This window comes from Ambystoma mexicanum, chromosome 9 (genome assembly GCF_040938575.1).
Source record: "Ambystoma mexicanum isolate Mex_15411 chromosome 9, UKY_AmexF1_1, whole genome shotgun sequence".
In the NCBI taxonomy this organism is placed as follows: domain Eukaryota; kingdom Metazoa; phylum Chordata; class Amphibia; order Caudata; family Ambystomatidae; genus Ambystoma; species Ambystoma mexicanum.
This window is the reverse complement of record NC_090931.1, coordinates 479,010,924-479,033,222: the sequence shown is the minus strand read 5'-3', so window position 1 is coordinate 479,033,222 and position 22,299 is coordinate 479,010,924. Positions and strand designations below refer to the sequence as shown.

Genomic DNA, 22,299 nt, shown 5'->3' with positions numbered 1-22,299 from the left:
GAGGCGGGGTACCAAAAAATAAATAAATAAATAAATAAAAATAAAAAAAAGGGATCTGGCGCAGGGGCGCAGGGTAAGCGGCGGCGATCAAGCAGGTAAGTAGGGGATGGGCGGTGTAAGGCACATTTTGATTTGTTTGGCAGAAGTGCAAAGCGATTCGTGGTGAAATTGACTACGGTCAATTCTTCCGCAAACTATTACACTTCCATCAAACAATCCAAATTCGATTTCCTTACTCCCTTATGTGTTCCTGATTTTCTTAGTGACAGGGTTGAAGATTGTATTGTTAGTTGACTAAAACCAGATTTATGTCTTATAAAAAGTTCTACTGCTTCTGCACTCCCCGAGTCAAAATGTGTGCTCATCTTTTCCTGAGCCTTTTGTCTATATGTGTTGCTGAGTAAAAATAGTATTTCCTCTTGCTGGTCTCTTGGTCCTCTTCGACCTCTGCTGCTGACCTCACCCGAAAAAACCCCACACTTCCCGTATTCTTCTTAAAATTCTGCTCCTTACTGATTGGACAGCTTTCCCTGGCCAATCTGGACCAGTCCTAACCCTCTCAGGATCCGTTGGAAGCCATGCTTTGTTCCACCACAGCAGGCCGCAGGCACAAGTTCCCTTTTCTAAGAGGTCGAGGCCCACAAGGAGGCTTCCATTGGAATAGGGTGAGGAAGTTATATGCCACCCATGCTCAGTTTGCCGAGGATAAGGCAGTTGACGTACCCAAACCCCCAGATAAAAAGCATGAATCTTCGAAGGCTGCTGTGACTGCTTCGTCGACTGCTCCTCCAATTATGCCATCAGCATCTATGATACATTCATCTACTAAAATTATGACTTTGCCCAAGGTCATTTTGTCAATGTCTGCGAAATGCAGCAGGTCTTCATCCAGTCTACATTCTCTTCTACAACTCTGTTGAGGCCCTCGTTGTCAACTCATCTCAGTTTATACTGGTTTGTTATGTTCCTCCTGCTGTTTCCCCCCTCCCTCCCTCACTGAGGACATGTTAGAACATGTGCTAGACACTGACTGATGGCACAGAAGCTGTGTTTTCAGCTGAGAAAGAAGTCCCGTTGCCAATGCCGCCTGCTTCGCCTCTGACGATAATACTGCCACCATGTACCCCTCATGCTGCACCAGAATCACCTGCACTTGCCCCCAGTCAACCTGAGGCACACTATCACCGTTTACTCTGCAGACCCTTCGGTTGGAATTGCAGTACAGGATACTGTTGGTGGCCGTCTCCACTTAGATGACATAGCCACATCTCTCCTTTGGCTTCTTAACCTCCTCTGGATCCCTCGGAGTCCAAGGGAGACGCTTCTTAGGGTGGAGCTTCTACTCATACTACAATGGATGACCTAGATTACCTCATTCCAGTGGATGGCGAACCTGATGACCCACTCAAGATTCCCCACCTACGCCTGACCAGATTGATACTTTTCATCATCTCATGTCCAAGACTGTCAAAATGTTTGATGTGCTTCCTGAGAAACAAAAGAAGGAACCAACGCATGGAACCGACACGGACAACTGTTGGCTCCATTTTCGATTTCAGTGATTGATGAGATCTGCAAATATGGCCTAACCATGAAGGCCCCTCTGAAAAAGGACAGGTCGAAAAGAAGTACATGGCTCTAGATAGCGCCTGCAAGTGCCTTAGGACCCAGCCCAGTCTGGATTTGTTGATCTCTGCGGCTGTTTTCAAATGCTCCACTAACACTTCCCCATCTGCTGTTCCACCTGACGAGGAAAGGCAGCATTTGGACGCTTTTGGTAAGCACATGATTTCTACTGCGTCTACTACAATAATGGCTGCTTCCTCCTTGTTCATTCTGTCCTGCTACAACAGAGCGGTGGTATGAAATGGACCCCATTCTGGATTTCTTAACAGAGTACAAGAAGTAAGAGGCTTTTAGACTTTTTTGTGAGGGTGAGGCTGCTTCTGACAACGCCATCTCAGTTTCAGTGGACATCGCTGACACCGGTTTCCACTAGATGGGCAACAGTGTGGGGCTGCACCAACAAGGATGCCTGAATTCAATTAACTTCTGGCTGGGAATACAAGCTAAGATCGTAGCTCTACCTTTTGACAGCAACAACCTCTTTAGGGAAAAAAAACACAGATATTCTTCCAGGTAATTAAAACTGACACCGACTGGACCTTGGCTACTGTGCAGCAGCAACAACAGCAGTCTTTTCGTGCAAGGAAAGACCTGATTTCAAGATCAACACAGACTATAGACCGTTTTGTCTTATCGATCATAGTCTTCCAGGGACTGGGGCATGGCCAGCAGCCATGGAGTGAGGAGGCTTATCAGTGAGCTCCTACGTTAAAGAAACACTGCACTGCCAAGCTGATTCTACTTTAAAATAAATAGAAACCTGCCTAAGTACTTGTGGGGCATGCTCACCAGCTGCGGTACACTCAGACCCCGAGGATCGATAGAACAACGTCTCCAGGGTTTCGCTTGAATTCTGACACAGCAGAGAGAAAATGGCACCCGTGACCAGGCCCCACTCCGAGAGACGTTTGCAGTAAGAACGAACCTCCAACACAGAGTTACCCGGTAGCTGCAGCCAAACAGGAACAAGCCTGATCACTTGCCGGAGCGCACATAGGGGAACCGGCAAACCCCCAATGAGACAATAGCGTGTGACACAGTCAGCGCAAGGTCGTGCCAACTCGCACCTATACAGTGCTTAACAACAATTTTCCCGGCCCCTGCACCAATGCGCAGAGACGTGACAGCAATCCCACGCTGATAATCATCTAGCAGACTGCACGCTGCATCTTGCGGAATGCGGAGTTCGCGAACCCGCCATCATTACTTGCTGACACAGCCTAAAACCCCAGCAGGACCACCAATCACTGGATGGAACCTTACTCTGCATGCCAGAAGCCCACAGTACCAATTACAGATTGGGCACTCCAATACTGCATTATCATACAGTGACTCCAGAGACCACGCAAGACGACAGAGCACTTGCAGCCCAAAGCGCTATTTCTATGACACCGGGCACTGGTTCTATAGCCCGGGGGATAGCCGAAAACAATACAAAAATAAATAAAAAAAATAAAAAACGCAGATCGTAGACAATCCTGCGCTTGGAGATACTTCTTTGCCCAGACAACAGCCGGTGTAACCTGACCCGAGCAACACGCAGAAACGAAAAGACACTCACCTCGACCCAGCTAACACCCGCTTCTGTTGTAGTAAAGAAAGCAAACCCACACTTCGAGCACAATAAGCATTACACATTGTGGGGCTGAATGAAAATGGTGACTCGATGGAGCTCTGTGGTAGAGCAAACAGAGCTAGTGAGACCACACCACTCAGAGGAGCGGCTGCACACCAGTGAGTGAAAGGGATGCATCACTTAGTCCGGTGCGCTCAAAGGTCATGGTGTGTGTAATGGCAGCAAAGCAAAAGTCTATGGTAAAGCGGTCTGGGGACATGAGCTGAACTTACTGAACACCTAGCGAGTTGTCAAGTATAAAATGAGCTTTGAATGATGTGGAAAAGGGGTCCGAAGACATAATTTGAAATATTGAATATCGAGCAAGTTGTCAAGAATGTGATGAAAGTTGAATGCTAAACGAAGGAAAATATGAGAAAACCTGTGCATGACACACAGTGATGTGCATTTTCAAACAAAGTGAAATGAGTAAGGAGCAGAACACTATTGAGTAGTGTGGAAGGAAGGGGGTAACCAGGAGTAATACCTTGAAGTAAAGTGTGTGAGAATCAGATGTTGGTAAAGGCAATTAGCCACTGAAGTAAACCTGAAGCATATTTGTACTTATGACATAGGTGCAGAAAGGAAATCTGTGTCATCAAAGAAGTCCTATGAAAAGGTATGAACTGCTGTAAAGTGCCAAGGGGTATCGGTTGCGTGACCTGTGATGAGTGGACCGTGTGGTCTGACAACTGCGCCTAGACCCGAGGAGCCCTTACTTGGAGTAAACCAAGAGATGTCTAGAGGGTGGTTGGCCCAAGGTTGTTCAAGTGGCAAAACAAGAAGAAAACAAATGAATGAGACTGTGAACTTGAAAACTGTGGAACTGTGTTGAACTTGCGGAAGGGAACCATGAGGCCATTTTTGTTGGAACTTTCTTGAACTTGGGGAAGGGAATTAAGAACAAATCAGGAGTTGGAAGAAGCTCAGTTTAGTTTGAACACTGTTTTTTTGGTTGCTGACATCCCTACACACATTTAGCTTTAGTTGCGAGGGCAAGTATAGTTTTTGGACACAGACAGACTTAATTTGAACTCAGTGACTCAAATTATGCTCATTTCATTTAGGATGGGAAATCACACCTTCCTATAGGGCAATTTAGGCCTTACATCATCCTGACATTTGAGTTAATAAAGACCTTTTCTTTGAACTTTGAATCTGTTGTCTGTGTCTTGCTTCATGATGGCTTCACACACCCCACTATTGCCTCAAGCCAACGGCATCATTGAACACTTTATGGCAAATGTCAGGGAGTTACAGATTGTTTATGTCACCCAGAAACCATTTGAACAAACACTTTACCAGTTCTTGCATGACTGCAGACACACAGCCCACAGGACCACGGGAGAATGCCTCATGTACGGTCAAGTTGCGAGGACTCGTTTACCACATGGACCTAACAGGAAAGAGATTAATTAACTGGAACAACAGGCCCGGGCCAATGACTGAAGTGAAATCCCAGATGAGATGAGTGGGGGCAAAAGAGACAGACATACAAGTGGGTGATCAAGTGATAGTAAGACCGAACAAACAGAGGAAAGAAGTCTCAATGTTTAGGTCTGAACCTCAGAGTGTCAGACAAAAGTGGCACGATCAATGCCGACAATGGAGCTTGGTGGTCCATCAAATGGAACATATCTCATTTCAGAAGATGGCTCAGTGGAGAAAGCAGTTTATTGAACTATCCTGCAAGTAAAGGGAGTGAAGATGAATCTGAGGAATCGTATCAAGGAGAGATCAGCGTCCAGGTGAGCCCGAAACAACATGATTTAAAACTGGTAAGGACCTACCTAAAACCCATAAGACTCATAGAAGAGATGGAGTGAATGATGGACTCATTTATATAAGAAAGGGGGACATGTTATATTGTGGTGATGTGGCCTCATTGTGTGGTAGGGGCCTGGTTCCGGCTAGGGAGGTGGAAGTGACGAAGGGGTGGCGGGGAAGCTCGCCAGTTAATAAAGTTTGTTTGTTCATTTATTTGTATGGCGCACCTGACCCAGAGGTATCTGGGCGCCTTTACACAGTACATTACAAGAATATTTTCAACTTTAGTTACAGCCTAACCTGGATAAGGTTAAGAGTTATGTTACAGGATGGTACAAAGGAAATACAGTAAACACAAGTGCAAATAATACAGATACGGAATAATGCAGAAGAGAACAGGGGTAACATAATAAACACACATTCACAAAAATTAGTATAATATGTATATGAAGTTATGTAGCTAGCAGGGAGAGATTTCATGGTCAGTCTGGAGGTCAACAGCGTTAAGTTGCAGGCGAGTCGGGCTAGAGCTAGCCATGGATGTCAATAGTGGTGAGCCATTTTATGATGTTACGCCCGAATAGGTAGAAAGGATGGTTGGCAGGCAGAGGGGTGGGTAGGGCGTTCCCAGCCTGGGCTGCCATGACGGGGAAGCTGGTCCCACCTGCCTTCTTTAACTTGAATCTAGGTAAAAGTCTAGCTGAATTGATAGTACTAGTGGGGCGGGTCGAGGAGTGTCTGTTAATTCGCTCAGATAAGTAAGTGGGGGCTGAATGGTTGAGGCATTTATGCATAAGGCATTAGGTTTTTAGCAGGATTTTATCTGTAGTATGGAGCCATTTGGTTTGTCTCCTTACATGAGAGATATGTTCCCTCCTGGGTATACCAAGAGCGGCTGTTAAGGCATTATTTTGCAATGTTTGGATTTTGTTGATGAGGTATTTATTAGCCCCTAGATAGAGAGCATTACAATAATCCAATTTGGAAAGGATGAGTGCTCTCGCAAGTGTGGTGCAGCTTGTTTTGGATAAAAATGGTCTGCATGCTCTAATGAGCTTACATGTGTAAGCTGTAGAGGAGGCCATAGTGTTGACTTGTTTATTGATGGTGAGGGTAGAATTTAGGTAAAAACCTAAGGTTTTTACTACTTTAGCCACTTTGATAGAGTTACCATCAATGTTAAATGAAGTGTAGTTCTGGTCTAGTTTATTAAGTTTGGGCATGGAACCAGGTATTAATAATTCAGTCTTGTCATCATTCAGGCAGAGGCCATGTGTGGCCATCCATGCCTGAACGATGAGATATATTTTGTTCACCAAAGCATGGTGCCTTTCATACTCGCCCGATGGGGGAAGGAGGATCTACGTAATTAGTGTAAGCGACACCCAGATTATCTAGGTTATCGAACAGTGGCTTCGTGAATATGTTATAAAGTGTGGGGGAGACACAAGAGTCACAGGTAATTGGTATAGGGTCGGCGGCCACTAGTGGAGAGAAGACACGCATGGTCCTGTTATTCAGGAATTATGTGATCCAAGTAATGGCACTCTGTGAGATGTACATTGCCAAGGATAGATAGCAGAGGATAGATGGTGCAGAGGACTTGGTGGTCTACCAAGGGGAACGCCGCCGAGAGGTCAAGGAGTAATAGTAGGGCTGTTTTACCTTTGTCCTCGAGTTCGTCGATCTGTGTTGTTAGGTCGATTAATGCTGTCTCTGTGCCATGCCGGGGTCTGAAACCTGATTGTCGGAAGCCAAGGAGGTGGTTAGACTCCAAGTAATCCTGAATTTGAAGTAGAAAAGGTACTGTGGTGATGGGCCTATAGTTGGTTGGGATGGAGGGTCTAAGGTCTGTTTATTCAGGAGTGGTAAAACCCAGGTTGCTTTTAGGTTGCAGGGGACAGTGCCTGAAGTGAATGATGAGTTTATAAGTTTAGTGATGAAGGGTGCAAGGTATCTAGCGGCATCTTTGATGATCTGTGCTGGACAGCTGTCACCTTGGCAATTGGATGGTTTAACCCTTTAAGTGCCAAGGACGAGGTATCTCGTCCTTGACAGTGCACACGCAGTGCCAAGGACGAGGTAGCTCGTCCTTTTCAGCACCTTGTTTTGAGCGATCCCTGCAAAGCAGGGATCGCTCAAAACTGTAATCCAACCCCCGGGCTATGTGAGGGGGAGGTCCCCCCTCACTGCCAGGGGCTGGATTACCTTCAGTTTCACGTCGGCGTGCGTAACGCACGTCGGCGTGAAACTGAAAGTAAATCCACCGCAGCAGCCATTTTCGGCTGCTGCGGTGGAAAAAAGAAGGTGAGTGCCCCTCTTTGTCAGCCTCGATCTCTGGCTGTATTTCAAGCCAGAGATCGAGGCAGGTATCGTTGGAAAGGGGAGATTCTCCCCTTTCCAACGATACCAATTGTGTGGCATTGCTGCCCGCGGATCGGGCGCAAATGAAGATCCGTTTGTGACGCGGGGGGGGGGCTGCTTACTAGGTAAGCGGCCCCCTTCCCCCGTGGCCCCAAAGCATGGGGCCACAGCGCCAGGGACCCCTGGGGGCAGATGATCACTGCCCCCAGGGGTGAAATAAAAAAAAAAAAAAAAAAAAAAAAATCGAGGGGAGGTGGGAGGGGGTTTGGGGCCCTGGGGCCCACTGGACCACCAGGGATGGATCAAAAAAGTGGTGTCCCTGGAAAGGGGACTTTCTCCCCTTTCCAAGGACACCACATATGAGGCATTGCTGCCCGCAGATCGGGCGCAGGGTGCGCGATCCGCGGGCAGCAATGGATCAACGCAGATCCGTTTGTGACGCAGGGGGAGGGGGAGCTGCTTACTAGGTAAGCGGCCCCCCTCCCCCTGTGGCCCCAAGGCATGGGGCCACAGCGCCAGAAACCCCTGGGGGCAGATAATCACTGCCCCCAGGGGTGAAAATAAAAATAAATAGTAGCAAAAAAAAATCGAGGGGAGGTGGGAGGTGGGAGGGGGTTTGGGGCCCTGGGGCCCACTGGACCACCAGGGATTGATCAAAAAGTGGTGTCCCTGGAAAGGGGACTTTCTCCCCTTTCCAAGGACACCACATATGAGGCATTGCTGGTCACGGATCGGGCGCAGGGCACGCGATCCTAGGAAGGGGCATCTGACCCCAAGAGGTGGGGCCCCCCTATCTGCCGCCAGGAAGGGGGGCCCCCAGGGAGGGTTGCATGAGGTAGGGCCCTCCATTTGGGGTGGGGGGCTGAGGGCCACCCTCTGGTGCAGTACATCATTCGCTGCCAATTTAGGGTGCCCCTCAGCCCCCCCTAAAAAGCAGCCTATGAATTTGGATTTTTTTTTTGTTTACCCAACTTCGCTTGGTGCAGATGGCCACATTAGTGTGGCAATCTGCTCCCAGGGTGCCCAAACCCTACTGCCCCATCTATTGGGGGTCCTGCCCCACCTTTTGGGGTGGCCCTCTCCCCCTCACACCAAATGGAGGTGGGGTGTACCTCACGCAGCCGTTAGGAGGAGGCCCAGGGAGGCCTGCATGAGGTGTGTCCCCCAGCCATTGGGGGTGGGGGGTGCACACCAAAAGGTGGGACAGGACCCCCAATAGATGGGGCAGTAGGGTTTGGGCACCCTGGGGGCAGATAGCCACACTAATGTGGCCAACTGCACCAAGCGAAGTTGGGTAAACAAACAAAAAAATATACAAAATCACAGGCTGCTTTTTAGGGGGGGCTGAGGGCCGCCCTAAATTGGCAGCGAATGATGTACTGCAAGGGGGGTTGGCCCTCACTCCCCCCCCACCCCAAATGGAGGGCCCCACCTCATGCAACCCTCCCTGGGGGCAGATATCTGCTCCTAGGAAGGGGCATCTGACCCCAGGGAGGGATGCATGAGGTGGGGCCCCCCTATCTGCCCCCAGGGAGGGTTGCATGAGGTGGGGCCCTCCATTTGGGGTGGGGGGGTTGAGGGCCACCCCCCGTTGCGGTACATCATTTGCTGCCAATTTAGGGTGGCCCTCAGCCCCCCCTAAAAAGCAGCCTATGAATTTGTATTTTGTTTTTTGTTTACCCAACTTTGCTTGGTGCAGATGGCCACATTAGTGTGGCTATCTGCCCCCAGGGTGCCCAAACCCTACTGCCCCATCTATTGGGGGTCCTGCCCCACCTTTTGGGGTGGCCTTCTCCCCCTCACACCAAATGGAGGTGGGGTGTACCTCACGCAGCCGTTAAGAGGCGGCCCAGGGAGGCCTGCATGAGGTGTGTCCCCCAGCCATTGGGGGTGGAGGGGGGCACCCCAAAAGGTGGGGCAGGACCCCCAATAGATTGGCAGCGAATGATGTCCGGGGCACATTTCGGACTTTGCAGGGGTGTCTGGGTAATAAAATCTGGGGCGATGTGCGCAAATCATACCTCTGCGGATTCCCACGGGTGTCCTCTTTTCGGAAATGCATGGGGTTCCCTGTTTTCCTCGGTGGCTTGGACACCCGAGGCCCATATCTGTACGTTGTGCCGGTCGGCAGAATGTCTGAGATTTCGCTCTGAAAACAGACTTGGGGTTACTTGAGTTTTAGGCTTTCCCCTTGGCGGCCAGGTAGGTGCACCCACACATGTGATGTACCGTTTTCATCGGGACACCTGTGGGAACGTGTGACGGGAGGCCATGTGTTGTTGGGGGCGTGTTTCGATGGGTGCGCCGAGCGAAATGTGCAGAAAAAGCGTTTTTTTCCCCCCCACATTTCGGACTTTGCAGGGCTGTCTGGGTAATAAATTCTGGGGCAATGTGCGCAAATCATACCTCTGCGGATTCCCACGGGTGTCCTCTTTTCGGAAATGCATGGGGTTCCCTGTTTTCCTCGGTGGCTTGGACACCCGAGGCCCATATCTGTACGTTGTGCCGGTCGGCAGAATGTCTGAGATTTCGCTCTGAAAACAGACTTGGGGTTACTTGAGTTTTAGGCTTTCCCCTTGGCGGCCAGGTAGGTGCACCCACACATGTGAGGTACCGTTTTCATCGGGACACCTGTGGGAACGCGGGACGGTAGGCCATGTGTTGTGTTTGGGTGGTTTTCATAACGTTTTGACCCATTTGCTGGTGCCCTTTGTCTCACAACCCTTTCTTTTCCCAAATGTGACCTACATTTAGTCGCTGCTTTATCCACCATACACTTTTGTAACCTGCACAAGTCACCTACCCTTGAAAAGGTCTGCCTGTGCTCTTTCAAAAAATGTATTGCTGCCGTTCCTCACCACATTGGTTTTCCCAATTTACACATGCTAAGTGCGCATGGTCAGGCCGTGAGCGTAAAACTCCTGTGTACCATGGCTCAGTGTTTGGCTTGTGGTATTGCTTGTTTTGTAAAAACACTACAAAAATGGTATGCTCTCCTAGCTGCAAGAGTCGGGGGAATGTAGCGGAGCATTGCTTTTCTCAAAATTCATAGAAGCCATCGCCGTACCAAGCCAACCATGTCCAACACATACCTTTTTTTCAGTCATTTTCCCGCTTTTCCCCCATTCGATGGCAGTTTTCCCTACCTAGTTGTTGCCTGACCTACGCAAATCACCCCTTCCTAACTTGGAATTTTGTCTACTTTTCAGAAATATATGCCCTTTTCTTCCATTCCGTCCATGCATGTCCAATTGGCAAAAATGGCAAAAATCGCCTACCACTCACAAAACGGTTGATAACCACATCAAAATAATTTTTTTCCATTTCCACTTAACCTGTTCCTGAAAGCCACGACAGTGGGGAACTCAGCACAGCAAACCATTTGTTCCTAGCTCTTACAAGGAAAAAAACACAGGCTTCTTTGTACATCATTTTATTGGCATTTTTTGAAAAAACCCAAAATTTTTGCACTTTTTCCTTATTTTCTCTCAACCCCCTACAGCAACCTGGGATTCCTGGGTGGCGTTACCACCGCCGACATGTGGGAAAAAAAAGGAGCGAAATTTGGCTGAGATATCTCATGTAACAAAAAAGTTACAAGCCATTGAATGGCCACATACCAAAATCACCAAAAAAGGCACTGGGGAGAAATACCCATGGCACTTAAAGGGTTAAGCGATAGAATAACTTTTTCCACCTCATAGATAGAAACCTGTGAGAAATTGAACTGATTCATGTGTAGATTGGTGGCTGCTGTAGTTGAGCTGGGTTTGTCTGTACTGGGTAGAGAGGCTTTTTAACTGCAATTTTGTTTTGGAGTAATGTAATTTTGCTCTGTAAGGCGTTCTGTATGCTAGTGCACCCGGGCTTGTCCTTGTTGCAGTCATTTGTCTGAGGGATGGGGGCTTCCAATTCCCTTAGGATGGTAAATAATTCTCTAGTACTTGAGCTGGCTTTATTAATCCTTTCATTATAGGATTCGTGTTTTGCATTAATAATTTCTTTTTTTGTACGTGGATGCTAAATTAGATTGGTTTTATTTTCCTCAGAGTGGCTTGCTTTCCAGAGAGCCTCCAGTTTCCTTTTTTCTTTTCTCAGAGATTTTAAGTTGGGCGAAAACCATGTGTTCGAGTGTGCTTTTTGTATACTTTTCCTTATCGTGAGTGGTGCAATTTTGTTAAGGGCTTTTGTCATGGCACCATTGTATGCCTCTATCAGGTTATCCAGGCTGGTTGAGTAAAGAAGTAGATCAAAAATTGGTAGGATAAGTAGAATAATTTTGTCTGTCATAATGTCCTTTTTGTTCCTTGTTCGGAGGGACGGTGTGATAGTGATAGACACGGGTCACAGGCTTTGACTGCCACCCGATTTTATGACATGTATAACTTTGCCTGTTGCACTTTAACTGTAACCACTTTATTACATTTTACACTGATACAATTAGGATTAATTTATTTGAGTGCTATATTTATATGTGAAAATTCGCTTTCTAGTGCTATTTTCGTGTGTTTATGAAACTGACTTTGCATGGAAATTATAATTCTGCAACAATAGCCGGAACATATTTTGATGTGTAGATTTCTCTTTTATGGGCAATACAATAAAGTTGCTCGATTTGACTTAGTTGAGGTCGTGTCCCTTTATCCTGAAAGTCAGATCTGCCCTAATCGCATGCACCAATTCCTGCACGTAAATGTACAATAGCAAGAAAGAAAAGGAGGATCACCTAGGACCCTTCACTTGAAATTCAATACATTTCCGTTTTTGTTTTAAAAGCAATGATTAGTTCCACTGCATGCAAGGCCCAGATCTTCCATACACAATCCTTTAAGCAACATGTTGTGCTATGCAGAGAAGTCAAGGAGATGGAATGCTGCATAAGACACTGTCATGGGAGGCGTGGAGGTCCTTCGATCTTACGGATTCCGTTTGTAATGCTTGCATTTCAGAATCTTGCCAGAATATCATGAAGGTTTCTTAGCAACTCTTGGCAGGATTAAAAAAGGTCACGAGTCAGCTACTACCATGGAGGTGTACAGAGAGGGAAAATGTAAGGGAATAGATCCTCACAAGTTCTTTTTACATATATTTAATTAGTCTGCTGTAATAACTTTGTAGAAAAAATGAAACTACGTTTTGAAATTTTTGGCATTTTAAATGATTTGATACTACTATGTCTTTTCTGCGTGCATGCTGCACCAAACCACTGCACGGAAGACAGCTCATTAGTCCCAAAATCCTATCCAAGATATTTTGGCTGCCGCAAGCTAAGCACTTATTGGAGGCATTTAAGGCAGCTTTCTCATTGGAGCCACAAGTTCATTTGAATTGGAATTATCAGCTAGGCACAGCAGGTGCATGGCCGTTTATGCTTTGGTGGCAACCTCATTGAATACATCTTGGGAGTTGCAAAGAAAAGGCTAATTATTAAAGGAGTACAATCCTAACTGATAAAGAATGATTACCAATGCATGTTCATTGGCATACTTGTCAGAGAGTGATGCTCATTCTATTAGAATATTGGCTAGAGACTTGAATGCGAGATGCCCAGAGTTAATATGTGTTACAGAGGAAGATGTGGGTAATCTTGAGAAACCAAACCATGCATGGTGACATATTAAATGGAATGAAAATGGGACTATTGAGCGAAATATTTCTATGACTAAGGACTGGAAATCTTGAAAAGTGCAGTAAAGGCGATATTCCTGGAATTAATACTTGGTCTAATGGGATGTTTAACTCTACACTAGACTATGTTTTTGCAAATCTTATTGTTGATTATAAAAAGATACATGAGGTGTCAATATTGTCAAGAAAACACGTAGTGATCATTCCTTCCTTTCGTTTCTTCTATTCTAGCTACAGAGAGTGCCGAATCCGATGGATGAACAGGTAGGACAAGTGTTGATTACGAACGCCAATAACTGGATTACATTGTCTATTAGCAATGTTAATGCTATGTGAAAGAATGTGTCAGGTTTTACAGGCATTTGAAAGACCTGGCTATTTGAGAACGATTTAGCCACTCCCCGTTACTATTAGGAAATGGGCTAAAGGTTCATCACTAGTTCATGGCTGCAATACAAGTATTTATAGAGGGTAAATTGTAAAAAGATTAGTTGTCTCAATTGTGCAAAGGAAAAAAGAATGTGAAAAGATATTGGATTATTGCATTCCTATTTGGATTTGACATTGCCTGAGTCTTTTCGAACACATTTAAAAAAAGGTGGAGAGTAGAAACAGAAAACCACTTACAAAAATTGGCTAATGGTGAACAAAGTGCTTTTCATGAGAGGTGAGTTTAGAGGTTACACATTATTAGAAATAATGAGATCCCACGGTTCAAAGCCAGACAACAAATATAACTATCGTGAATAGATCTTGAAAACATGTATTAGAGCTATATTAAAGAACATTTCATGATTGCTCAAATGTGGAAAGTAGAGTGTGTTCAAGGCACTCCTGATATGGAAAATGTATTCATAAAACTGCAATTTTGGAAGTTGAACAATTTCTGGGGAATATTTCTGGGAGGGAAAACGGAGCTTAGGGGCCCTGATGGCAATGTTGTTTTCAAAGTAGTCCTTTAGGAGTGCTGAGATTTTGTATATTCTTTATGGTACAATTATAGTGGAACGTGCACTGCCTAAATCTTGGACTGAGTTCTTTCTAACAATTTTAAAAAAAGAAAAAACCTACAAAATTACAGTTTGGTTGAGAATATCAATGTACAAGGAAACATCTTTGCTTCTCCTATTTGAAAAAGAAGTGGCTTCATGGGCCACTAAAAGGAATTTTCTTACGGAATACAGGCTAAAAGTAATAGGTATTTCAATGTTTACCTTGAAAGGCCACAGTATGGCAGTATCTATCCCCTGGTATATGTGCCATATTTATATTATACTGCTGCTTTTAACCGAGCAGATCGCAGTAGGTTATATCAGAAATCTGCAAAGCGGGGCATTGATGAAGGTTTCTGAATACATATAGCAATGTTGCACTCTGATACGGTTGTAAGAATTAGCAAAAGTGCAATTAGTGCTCTTCACTCATACTTCAATCAATAGGGGTTTGAAACAGGGTTGTTTATTGGCACCTGGCTTGTTCAATCTCTACCTGGTGGATTTGGGACTACTTTAGACTGGGTTTCAAATTTTCCACCTAAAATAAGCAACTGCCACAAACTAGTTGGCCTACACAGATGGTGTTTAGGTCAGACCTTAGCCACATATGTGTACAGGGAGTCTTAACGCTGCCTGGGATTATACGCAGATGCATTTGGTTGGTATAGATATCAAAAGAACAAAGTGAATCTGTTTTCCTTAAGAGGACAAATATCAATTTTCAATGGAATTTGGGAGGGAATAATGTGAAGTGCTATTTAATGTTTTACATTTAGCAACCTTGGTGACTACTAAGAAATCAGAAGTGTCCAATTTTGTTTCAGTGAGAAGTAAGGTGAATAATTTTAAGGGGGTTTCAAAATCAAATGTGGTATTTTTTATTTACTTCTGGTACTACAAGCATTGGATTAGAGGTGTACAGCGGTGCGGGCTGTTCTGCATTGCTGTGGTTTACAAGAGGAGGAGGTTCCCAGGTGCCACACGCCATTGTGCCAGGTCGCTACAAGCCATTACCCCAAGATATGCAACATCCAAGGGAAGGTTGCAAGCTTATTATAAGGAGTACAGAGTTTCTGAGAAAGATTATTGCATTATTGACCATGTTGTAGGTCTGGGATAGCTTAAGGCAAATTAAACTAAATGCCTTCAAAGGTTAATTTATGGTACTAATTAGGAATATTTTACCACAAAAGGTGTATACAGAGTATTTGAAGTTTTCACTAATGTATTTACGTCCCCCTAGTTTGAGTAGTCATATTCAAATCTTGTTTATGAAATTTTACAATAGAGCAGGGTGCACTGGTTAAGCATGACCGCGCAGGTGACTGGGATACCAAATTCCTTCTCTTTATGTATCTTCATTACCTCTTAGCAGCAAGCAAAGCTCGCTCCATGCTGGTAATGGGTTGTGCTATGTAATGTGGCACTAAAACGTGCCTACAGCAGTTCACAACCACACATGGCCAGTAGGTGGCATTGTGCGGTCTGGCACAGTAAAAGTAACCGCAGCAACACTACCCATGGGCCACTTTTGCCCAGGTGAATCATACTATGGAACTGTGCTTTATTTTTCACAGACTTTTGCAGTGCATGGACATATCACCATCCATCTGCTGCTTTCATATTTATTCTACTTACTGTTTTGTAAAGGGAGCAGGCTGCTTTATGTTATATGGAGAAAGGCTAACACATTTTGCAACCACAAAAATCAGCCAACTTTACCTCCTCGACCCCAAGTTAGAACAATGGAAAAATAGTTAAAAGGGTAGACTTGCACCACAGAGTAAACGTAGGAAATCTCCTTGAAAAATAAGTATCTAATGGGTACATACCATTAGCCATTTTGTCGAATGCAGCGCTATTCTGCAAGCTGGGGATGGAGTTGCAGAATGTTGTCTTTAGGTGCTCAATTAGTCTACCCTGTCTAGGGCTGCACTTTATCCACCTATGAGCTGTGTTTAGATGGACACCAACATTGGTTGCATGGAGTGCACTATCGCAAACTGTTAGTATTTGATTGCAGCCAAACTAAATTTGTGCGCCTGTTCAGTTGAACAGTATGAAACATTAGGTTAGCATTCTGTGGATCTCCATTTGTCAGACATTTGCAGCAGCCTTGAATTAATTGACCAGTTGTAGAGTTGATGTCCTCTTCACGCTTCTGTATATGAAGAAATTTGGAAATCACACCCACACTATTAACTATAGGTGTCGTCAATACACGCACATCTTATTCTATTTTGTCACTATTCACACATCAGTCATAGTACTAACGTGGTTCTGTGCATACACTGGTTACTACACATGCATTTATATTATAGAACACACAAGTCAGAGCCTTAAACACTTGTGTTCATGTACACCTGCCCAATGGCCTCTAGGAATGGTAATTGCACAGTAGAGTAAGACAAATTCTGAAGAGGTGGGGGAGTTGGAGGCATCTTTCCATTCTGAGGCTGAGCCACAGGACGCTGGGATGGTACGGCCGCTACCCGGGCCAAAGTAGCAGTACTGGTGCAGGAGAAAATGTTAGGTACAGGACAGAGGCCACATCACCAATACCAGTGGGGGGCAGAGAGGAGATACAAAGCAAGGGGTATCCACAGATGCATATAGAGAGATGAAAGGTCTGAGGACTGGGCACATCCTTGAGAACCCAGAGTGGAAGGAATCTGAAGGAGAGACCCATGGTTGAGTTTACAATATTATCCATGTGAAAAGGATTTCAACTTAGGTGAAGAAAAACTCTTTACAGATAAACCGAATGGTGTGATGAGATAAGAGTATTTTGTGTTAGAAGAGGTCCGAGAGAATTCTGCATGGAGAAATAAGGAAGATATTGCAGAGAGGTCTGAGAGAAACCTAAGCCAAGAAGAGGTACTGATGTCCAAATCTCGATTATGCACTGAAAGGTGTTGCCCAGGGAAGTACATTGTGTCTTTTGTTCAAGACTATGGTTGGAATCTGTTAGAAGAGGTTTATGAACACACTTGTTGGCCAGAATTGACAAATAAATGGAAAGCACAAGATTAGCCAGGAGGTCAAAGAACTTAAGAATAGGTTTGAACTTTTCTATTGATCACCACCTTTGGATTTTGCTTCAAAGAATAGAGGCTTGTTAAGAATTAGAGCCAGGTCAACAGTGCGCACATTAAGCTATTTATTTAGCTTGACATATGGTGACAGCAGGCACTGCCTTAAGCAGCAGGCACCAACTGACTCTATATGGAATGCTGTCAAAGAGCAACACTTTGAACAGAATACATTACCTCACAGCAGAACAGAATAGGAATGAATCAATGTACAAAAGATTACATGTACAGATACATGTTAGACCATAAAGAACTGATGCTTAAATCAAGTAATAAAAGTATTATCCCAACAAGCCTCCGAGGAGGTGCAGATACTTGCAAGATGAGTTTTGAGACTTATGTTGGAGAAACTCAACACCCTGATGTCCTGGGAACACATGGAGAACCTAATTGTGTGCCGTCACATCATTGACACTATTTTACAGTTCTGGGCCTAATGATTTTTAGTTTTTTTTCCCTAGATCCTTTAGGCATTTCTTCATCCCGAACCCTTAAACCACAAATACTTACAAAACCATGATAAATTTGTCAACCTTTCTGCATGGCAAAACAAAAGAGGTGATGGTTGGAAGGTTTAGAATAAATCTCAACCTTTGGCATTGCTCTGGGCAAACCTCCAGACCATAGTTCTTCGCCTGCCAAGCCATTACAAAAGGGGAAAGACCATATGCAAATCAGGCTTGGTCCCACCCCCAAAGGGGTAGTCCAACCCGAACTGCTAGGTCACATCCCTTCTGCACAAGACCACAAGCATCCCCAGACATGTTTCAACCTTGTTGGGCGTCATCAGTGAGGAGTAGCTTGGGTCTCTAGGCCCAGCAGGCATGGGACGAAGCCTGATTTGAATATGGTCTTTCACCTTCTGTAATGGCTTGGCAGGTGAAGAACGATGGTCTGGAGGGTTGCCCAGAGCAATGCCAGAGGTTAAGAGTCATTCTAAACCTTCCAGCCATCACCTTTTGTTTTGCTATAACCTTTCTGCATGGGACAAGTGAAAGCCCAGAGATTTGCTACTGGCAACCTATCTTAAAAACAAATTGCAATAGCTGTTACTGCCTTCAATGAACTCTTTATGCAGGGGCAGGGAAGCACCATATGCCAGTATTCCAAACAAATTACTGCCTGAATTGCTGTTCATTCACATATTGCACAATTGGTAATGAGGATTATAAACAAATGGTTGCCTCCAGCTGATATAAGCCGCCACTTATACATTAGGGATATCAACATCATCCTTACCCAACTATACATCATATGCGGGACTATAAAGCTACTCCAAATGAATACAGAAACTTAAGTGGAAGTTGTGGAGCTGGCAGGATGTTTATTTTAGAGTCTTTGGGGGAACAGTGGGTCACTCTTAGGCTGCTTCCCCCCCACAGCTCTCCTTACTGTACATTTTTGTAGCTGCAGCTCCTCAGTTGCACTCTGTCCTTTTAAGTTGTATTTGTCCATATTCCTGGGTTCTTTAACTCTCGTCGCCAATGTAATAAAGTCTCTTATTAGTCACAAGGGACACACAGACCAGCTGTGGAGACTGATGTTGGTCCAGGTATGCTTTATTGGTACAATAAGTACAGTTCCAGTTACTCTCAGGTATTTACAGTAGTCTGGATGACAGGACAAGGACAGGGATAGGTAGTACAGTACACATGAAGGAGAAGACCCACCGGCCATCCACTCACTCCAGCTCAGGCCCCCAACTGACTCACTCAGAACATTCATACACTGATGCACTCAACATTCTCCTGGCTGCATCATACATCACATTCTATGGCAATCACTCCAGGCCAGTGACAATGTACAAGACTATATATAACAGCAGGTCAATTTGCAAAGAATTCTCTTAAGTCCTTCTCACTGATGATTAGATCTCTGCATTTTAGTAGTGCAGCAGATGAATAAGCCTTTGTATCACAAGGACTGCAGGCGATTTCTCCTTCTCCAATTTTTGCTGTCTCTTTGGGCCAGCATATTATGAAATACACTCCCAGTGTCCCTTTTACTCCACATCCTCTACTCAAGAAAGCGTCTGAGGTGAGCCCCCATACCATACAGTTCTTACGCCCCTAACTCAGTGTCATTTGGGAATTGTCAGGAAGAACCGAACATGGAAGGACTCTTGGTAAGTTGAGATTTATGCAGTATGCAAATAAAATTCTCAATAATGGGGTACCATACTGGTTAATCTATTCACAAAGACCCATTAGCTGAAGAGAGTCCTTGAAGTGATGGTTGGGCAGTGATGCTGTGAAGATTTTTTTTGTTTTGATTTTTCTTTTGTTTTTAAAATAAAAAGCATTAGCAAAGGCAACTTGCAAAGCCAGACATACTGGCTTTGCTTATCCTAGTATGTTTTTGGAAGGCACTCTGTTGAGGCTATTGATTATATTGAGGCCAATTTTATCTAGCATATCCACAGGGTTTGTAAGCTAAGGTGTTGTTACTTGACCTATGCTGTGCATGTGTTTCCATGGTCATTCTTGCTTAAATTACGAAAGGACATGGATTTAAATGGGACAATGGTGTCACTTTGAGGTTCTGTTTCACATTGGACCATTTTAGGTTGATGAAAGAATGGTCTGTCAAAAGCTTGGATTTCACTACTAGTTTTCTTAATTCATTCATAAATCAGGAGAAGGTGGGTGGACAGCTCAAGAGGGAGGGGCAGCGCAAAGCAGGGTGGGGGACAGTGCAAGGGGCGAGGAGAGACAGCCTAAGAGGGGAGGAGGAGGTGCAGCCCAAAGGGGGGGGAGGCGGAGGAGGGACAGCACAAGGGGGGGAGGAGCAACCACACAAGTAGGGAGTGAAATCTGTTGGGTGTATGTATAATTGCAGCCTTTGGTTATAGTTGTCCTAGATTGTTTTGATCTCAATGGGATTTCTTACAAACACACCTCTATGCCGTCAGTAGTACTGTACCTATCCAGCGAGATACAACCTGACAATGTCCTCACAACTTATTTTATTGGAGAGGTGCAGAACCACTGAACGCATACAGATGTCCTCATAGGAAATCACATAGATTTATTATGAAAACATGTTACTTGTCATGATCTCTGCTTCCAAAAGGTCAGGGTTTTCCCAACTCCCTTGGAAGCAGATCCATAATCCAGGTTCCGAGTGCCAACCAGTCCCAATTGGGACCTTTTGGACCCAGTCCTGGCGCCAGTGGCACCAGGCTCATAAATATGCCCAGTCCCAGCGCTGGAAGCGCCGGGCTCATAATGCTTGGGTGGACTTACCTGCAGCAGACCATGCTGCTTACTTGCCTGCCAGTTGAGTCTCTGATCCTCTTCTGTTTGGAACTACTTTTCCTGTTGGGTGGGGCAGGAGCCACTCCCTAGATTCAGAACACTGGAACTCTTCTGGAAAGCTGGAACTCTTTTCTTACCTAGGCGTGGCTGTGGAAGGAGACACCTAAGCACTACAGGAGGCTATTTAAACCACACCCGATGGATGAATCTTGCTTTGCGTTATTCTGCATCCTCAGCAGCAGAACGCTCATCGTGTCTTCTGCATCTGATCCTGGGCCTAAGGAAAAAGGCTTACCATTCTGAATCCAGTCTTCAGCAACACCTATAAAGACAAGAAAGAACAGGTTAGCATTACGGTCTTCAGTGACAGCTCTTCACTTACCTGGTCCATCGGCTGTCACCAACGCCTCGCGCTGCATTCCGGCATCTGAAAGACAAAGGCTTACCTACTCTTCGTGCGCTCCGGAGGTCTTCACACTGCATTCCGGCATCTGAAAGACAAAAGCTTACCAACTCTTCGCACGCTCCGGAGGCCTTCGGCGCTGCATCCCGCATCTGAAAGACAAAACAAGGTGCGTTTAAAGACATTGGGGAACTTTAATACTCACGTGCCATTACTCCTTTCCACATCTAACCCAGTGGGTATTCCGGCACCCTGCAGCCGCCCCGAACTTGTACCTGCAAAATAAAAAGACAGTTAGAGCGCATCGTGAAGCAGGCAACAAGCGCTTACTTACGTGCTTCCAGGCGCTTCTATTCATCACACGGGCTCCATCTTCAACTCACTTCAGCCCTCCATCCGCCATCGCCGGAACCCTGCAAAACAAGAGACATCATTACTAAAGACTTTAAAGACATTAGAATTACTCGAAACTTACCGTTTGTGCAGTAAACGACGGACAGCAGTCCTCTGAAGTCAAGAGGCCTGCTCCCCTTATCCAGTGAAGAAACTGGTTACAGCACCCTGCCTCGAGGCAGATGGAGAGCACGGCGTTCACTTACCTAAGGTGAGAGCGTTAACCTGTGGGGTTCTACAGGAGAAGAGAAAGGGAAGAAGAGAGAGACATTCAATAACCCAGTTCATTAATCCCACATTTTCTATCTGCAGACATCTTACCCTTCGAGCCAGACATACAGTGCACAGAGGTCCAGCCCAAAGAGCCAGCCGTGTGTTACACATCACCTTTGAAGATACGGTATACGCCCAGTCAAGACCGGCGCCTCTACGGGAATCAGGTGAGCGTTACAGTACTGCACCATAAAATGAACAAGAACCAGGGAAAAAAGGAAATGGAAACAGTTTGTGAGCAGGAGAAAACATTTCTCTGTGTTAATGCACCTTTTCAATGAACTACAACTCACAGAGGTCATCACAACTTATTTTATTTGAGAGGCGCAGTACCACTGACAACATAAAGATGTCCTCATTAAGAGATCTGATATTTCTTATGAGGACATCTGTATGTAGTAATTGCCACCTCACTGAAAAATATCCACTTTTATGGTAGCAGGATCCAGAAAGGGAAATCTACATGCAAGTTCAAAGGGGAAAGGGAAGCAGCTCAAATGTAGCCCAACTCCCGCTGGCTGCAAAAAAAATATTACGTGGCCCCAGCTTTGAAAGGGACACAGGCACGTGCCATGGTACACTTTGCCCGATTGGGAGAAAATTAGTTAAATAAGCCACGATTGGATTACATCAGCTTAATGGAACAAGAAATGACATTTAGTGTGTTGGCCGATAAAGTCACAACATTTTCCAGTTGGCATGCTAACCAGAGTCTGCTTTCTGGCACCCATTTATTCTCACTTCTCTCTAGCAATGATAATAGTGATATTCTGGTTGCTCCGCCACCAATATACACCAAAACCAAAAAGGGGAGCAAATTAGCATTGCATCAAGTAAGAGCAACCATCCTCTGTCAGCACAGCTGCAGCCCCAGCCCTATAAACAA

General features: G+C 45.2%; 1 protein-coding gene across 1 annotated transcript in view; it reads right to left on the bottom strand.

The window, feature by feature from the left end:
* SMTNL2 (smoothelin like 2) overlaps nucleotides 1-22,299 on the bottom strand; it is a 984,551-nt gene that overhangs the window by 43,860 nt on the left and 918,392 nt on the right. The gene's annotated exons all lie outside the window — the stretch shown is intronic.